The sequence below is a fragment of the Pelmatolapia mariae genome, linkage group LG12, assembly GCF_036321145.2.
Source record: "Pelmatolapia mariae isolate MD_Pm_ZW linkage group LG12, Pm_UMD_F_2, whole genome shotgun sequence".
NCBI classification, from domain to species: Eukaryota; Metazoa; Chordata; class Actinopteri; order Cichliformes; family Cichlidae; genus Pelmatolapia; species Pelmatolapia mariae.
In genome coordinates this window covers 4,983,197-4,989,007 of record NC_086237.1, presented here as the reverse complement: position 1 = coordinate 4,989,007, position 5,811 = coordinate 4,983,197, and positions in this window count along the sequence as shown.

Sequence of the window (5,811 nt, the reverse complement as noted above, 5' to 3'; positions counted from 1 at the left end):
TACCATTCTTTGTGGATGGTACTCATGGTCATTGATCAGTGGTCTTTGATCAGTGGGTTTTGATCAGTGGTTGTTGATCAATGGTCATGAGAATTTGCATAATTATGATTAAGGAACTGACCTCCCAGCCCATTGTTCCTTCAGTGGGCTGGTTTCAGTCATTTTACAAATGTACTGTTTATAAGATTTGGGGAAACCTGCAGTCAGCTGAGACTGAAGAAGTCACTTGGATGAGTGACGAAACGTGACTGTGAGGGTTCTTTGGGTCATGCACACGGGGATTTCTCTTCCTCTAAACATGTTGATTCTGACGAGGCTTTGGTTTCATCAGCTCTTTCTCCTGAGCCTTTACTGAATCATTTAGATGTTCACTGGCAAACTGAAAATGGGCCTGTTCTTGAGCAGGATGACCTCCGCGATGCATGAAATCACTCCATTAGGGTGTAGTGTGTTGAAGTTCCTCCACAGTAGTTTGGGGCTGATCCAGCACCTTTCTCATGATCATCCCAGTGAGGGATGGAGCTCCAGACTGAAGGTGCAGATCGAGAGTCCTGTCCCTGACATCCTTTGACAGCTCTTTGGTCCTGCCCATGATGGTGGAGATGTTAAAGTAGAAGAAACTGATGGTGTGGACAGGTGTGGCTGATACATCAGAAGTATCTGTAGTTGATTCCTTGTAACATGCGTCCCACATGGGAGCCAGAATTCTGATTCACTCACTGACACATATTCAATTCATAACTTTTATGTAATATTTGGTTTGTGTGTTTTAACTACCATGCCAATTAGAGACAGATTTATCAGGGGATGAAATAATTTTATTTTCTCCTCTGTACCTGTCACAAAATCTTTGCCAAAGCAAACATGTAGCTCAGGAGTGAGACTGACGTCCCAGATTGTGGCCTGAGGTAACAATGAGCACCAGCAGTGCTGCTGACCAGCACAGAAACTCCTCTACTTCTAACCCTGTCTACAGACATGCACAGGGTTAATGCTAAAGATGGCAGATGCTTCATTTGCTCCTAAAGTGAGCAAATGAAGGAGTTTAAGTCATTAACATATCAGGGACATGAATCAGTCACTCGTGTTTGTGCAGTTATTATGTTTCATCCAGTGCAGAGGTTTGGAAACTAATGTCACTCATAACTTAATCACAAATTCAAGAACTTCAAGCTGCAGTGAGTCAGGTGTGTAGTTTATGTAATGATTTCACTGTCAAATATTCTTTGGCTGGTTGTGTCTTTATTTTTTTTCTTCTCAAAATAAAAGAGGACAACTCTTTTTCTTAATGTAGTTATTACTTGTAAAAACCTTGTTAAACTTGGCAATGAAAAATGGTTTCTTTGTGCGCTATGTTACTGTCTTTTTTCTCGCTCTCCCTACTTCTTCTTTGTATTTTATAAAGCACTCAGTGATGAAAAGAAACAGGCAGCCGCTGAAGAAAGGCGCGCCTCTCCCTCATTTAAATCCTCTCTCATTATGAGACTAGCAGGTGGTATATGGAGAATATTGCTCTTTAATAAAGGTTCATTTCACCAATATAATGTTGCAAATAAGTGCATCTCCACATGAGCTTGGCTTTATTCTGTCAAGTGAACACATGAAGGTTGCACAAATTAGCCCTGCTTTGCTTGGGTGTCTGTCGCAGACATGTTTTTTTTTTTTTTTTTTGAAACAGTGCAATATTCAGTGTTACAGCTTTTATTTGCATCTGCTCGTCACTGAGGCCAAACCACAAACAGAATTTACAGTGTGAGATCCCATCAAGTGACCATGATTTTGGAAATTTAGAGACTGAAACATTTAAAGATTCAGGAGCTTCTGACATGGAAATGTAAGCAGAGATATTTCAGATTCTGCATTGCTAAGATGGGAGTTTAAATCAGATCATTAGCATGGACTTTTGGGGAGCCGCTCCAGCCGGGTGGTTCCTCGGCCTCAGTCAGGTGATGGGGGTGTGTGGCGGGGCGTGGTTTGCGGTGCTGCTGCAGGTGCGATTGACCCACCTGAGCGGCATCTGCAATCACGCCTTGCCGGCTTAAAAGTTTCGAGTTTTTGGCGAATGTTGTTGTGTGTTAGGTTGAGCTGGCAGCGGGAGAGCTGCAGCTCTGTGTGTCCAGCAGCCGTACCGAATAAAGATGATCAAAATGCCACTGGGTCTGTCGTGTTTTTCCAGTCTTGTTTTGTATTTCTTGGTGCCAGCAACAAAGCTGTCTTTTGAGTTTAGTTTCTGCCTTCGAGTCTGTATTTCAGGTCCTCCACTCCCGTAGGCTGTAGCTGAGGAGGTTGGTGGTTCGATCCCTTGCTGCTTCATTCTTCAAGCCAGAGATTACTTGGGCTCTCCGATCAGTGTCTGATTGTGTGTGGATGTTTGATAGAAAGCACCTTAGTAGAACAAATGTGGAAAAAAGTGCTTGTATGAACTGGTATGAAAACCTAAGTGAGGCGTTTTTTATAAGATGAGTAGAAAAGGACTATATAAGAACCAGTCATTTACCAGAGGGGACCCTGCCACCAGAAGACTCCCAGGTGCTTTTTCACTATAGGCCTTCAAAATCTGAAAGTCATAAAGCGAAAACAAACAAACTGTAACTATAAATACAAGGGCTTCAGTGGTATAGTAAAACACCGTCAACCCAGGCACATTGGGATGACAACTGACCGTCTTCCTTCTCTCACCCCAACCAATCACAGCAGATGGCCCCGCCCCTCCCTGAGCCTGGTTCTGCCGGAGGTTTCTTCCTGTTAAAAGGGAGTTTTTCCTTTCCACTGTTGCCAAAGTGCTTGCTGATAGGGGGTCATATGATTGTTGGGTTTTTCTCTGTATCTATTATTGTATGATCTGCTGTACAATATAAAGCACCTTGAGGCGACTGTTGTTGTGATTTGGCGCTATATAAATAAAGCTGAATTGAATAGAATTGGAAAAAAGCTCTTGGACTAGCACCCTCGCTCTGCCGGTCCTGAACTTCCTGACAGATAGACCTCAGGCAGTCCAGGCACAACACTACGTGTTCAGTCCACTCCTGTACAGACTCTTCACCTACTCTTCTGTCCTCTCCCACAGCAACACCTCCATCGTCCACTTTGCTGACGACATAATTATCAGCAAGGAAAAAGGAAGAGGAGAAAGCACATGCCCTATTATATATGACTGGGACTCAGGCTCATGTAGCCTAATCTGTCAGCCCCATGTGAGAGACTCACTACAATGAAAAAATCCAGATTTTCCAGCATCAGTGGGATAGAGCCAAGAAATAATACTGTAAGTGATGACAGCAATGACAGAAGTCATTTTTAATGATAGATGAAAACATTTAAGATGTAGTAGGATGAGATACGGGATAATGGAATATGACGAGATGGGGCCGTGATGTGTTCATAAAGTACAAAGAAATCCAGAAAATATATTTAATCAGAAATGTTTTCATGAAATGTTCTTACACCGAATTCACAGACAGATTTGTGTGTGTGCAGTCACTGAGGCCCATTTGTTCCACAAGTTTTGCAGTTTGTTCAAATGCAACTTTTCTTTTGAACGTTTTTAGAATGAAGCCTTTCTCATTTCAGCCCTTCTGTACAGACATGGCTGTTGTAAACATCTAGCATGCTAACTGAGGCCTGTAGAGTCTTAAATGTAGTTCTAGAATTTTCTGCAGTTTCTTTGATTGTTGGACAATCAGGCCTTAGGTGAATTTGCTGGGACTTGCAGTACTGGGAGGATTCACAGCAATCTTGAATGTTTTCTTCTTGTTAATAATCTATTTTTCTCTAGAATGATGAGGTACAAGATGTTTGGAAATGTTCTGACCTTGATGACCTGAAACCTTTGGTTCTCACGTGTGTTTCTTCCTTGGAAATGTGTCGAACACACACATGTAATGCTCCAGACCAACAATTTTTGCTTTTACAGAGTTGGTCACAGTCGGTGATGATCAGTTAGGCACATTTGATTAGACACACCTGGCAGCTATTTATCCTCTTAATTTGTATGGAAATAGTTGGGTATAATGTATGTCTATTTTGGCTTAGATGTTGTGAAATAAATCATGACACAGTGTAATGTGTCATGTTGTTTTGATGATCTCTATAAACCGTAGAACTAAAGACTGTATTTTCTTTTCCACATTACTGATACGGTAGCATTTTGAGGGAGTTGCATCTCCAGCTCCACCTTTGATTTGTTAGCCTAACGATAGTCTGTTTCTCTTGTGTAGGACGGATTAAGGTTATTGTCTGTTAATGCGACTCCGTTTGTTTTGATCCACAGTAATATTCTAGCTTTCATCAGAGTTCATTGTTTTGATTTAGTTGCTGATTTTCAGCTTTTAGCTGCTAATGAAGATTCATTTTAATCCCTGGCAGGATCTTCTCATCTCACTGTTTCTTCTTTTGCCACTTCAATTTTTAATATCTTGAGAAACAATGATCAAGCGCACATGCAGACCCTCGAGTTCTTGGTTGGGCAGATATGGCTTATATAAAATGGAGAAGTTGTTGAGGTCAGTAGAATATAGGATGAGGAATATTTAATCAGAAAGTCATTGTCACTGATTTAGTCCAAGATTAGTCACAAGTGTTTGATGATAATCTTCAGTCAGTTTTCTGGTATCAAACATGAAGCCAGGCATACAGCATTGAAGCTCTTCAAGTGTCTTGAGTGTTTGACCCACTCCTCAGCCATACAATGCAGGGGATGTGTAGCCTAATTGAATATACAGCTAATGAGGAAAATGGCAGGCTGAAAAATCAAATGCAGGTGCTCTCTTGGATTTTCTTTTGTAGAACATCCTGCTTCTATCTTTTATACATTAAAAACATCTTGAGGAGAAAACGTGCTTTGAAAGAAGGTATTTTAAAAATAAAAAGCAGGCTTGCTCAAGTCAGAAAAGCCTAAACAGTCTGAACAGGGCGCTGACTACAAAAAATAAAAAGTAAAAATTTAATAAGAATGTCAGCAATCACATTTACATATATAATATTTTAGCTTTAGATAGTAGCAGAACAAAAGACGTTTTATCTTTCCACAACATCTCTGATACAAAAGTCTATTCAGCCAACTTGTCCTGGTTCTGCCTGCAGACAGTTAAAGTAAGGCTGCCTGTACTGTGTCACTGCTGAATATCAAAGAACCAGCAGGATTTTAATCAACCTTTTGAAGTGAACATATGCATCATCATATATTTGCACAAAATGCAAACTGTAACACATGAAGAACATTTAAAAAAATATAGAGAATGTATCGGTTTATATTTCAGTGGTACTGTGCTGAATAAACCTGGAACTATTATACACATCAAATGTACTTTCCTGTGTTGTTTACACTATACTAAAGGTTGTATGATTTCTATTAAAAATATTAAAAAGACACAAAACTAAATGTCCATCCATCCATTGATCCGTATTCTTCTGCTTATAAGGGGTCAGGTTGGAGGGGCATTCACCAAAGCAGAGATTCTCAGACTTACTTCTTCCCAGGCACCTCCTCCAACTTATCCAGGGGAATACCAAGGCATTCCCAGGCCAGCAGGGAGACATGATCTCTCCAGTGTATCCTAGGTCTACCCCAGGGTCTCTCCCAGTAGGACATGCAAAGAATATCTCACCCAGGAGGCACCCAGGAACCATCCTTGTTAGATGCCCAAATAACCTCAAATGGTTCCTTTGAAAATGTAGAAGAAGCTTTATTCTGAGCCCCTCTAGGATGACTGAACTCCTGACCCTATCTCTAAAGGAGAGGCCAGCTATGCTTTGGAGAAAGCTCTGCTGCTTGTGTCCATGATCTAATTTTTTTTCGGTCACTACACAAAG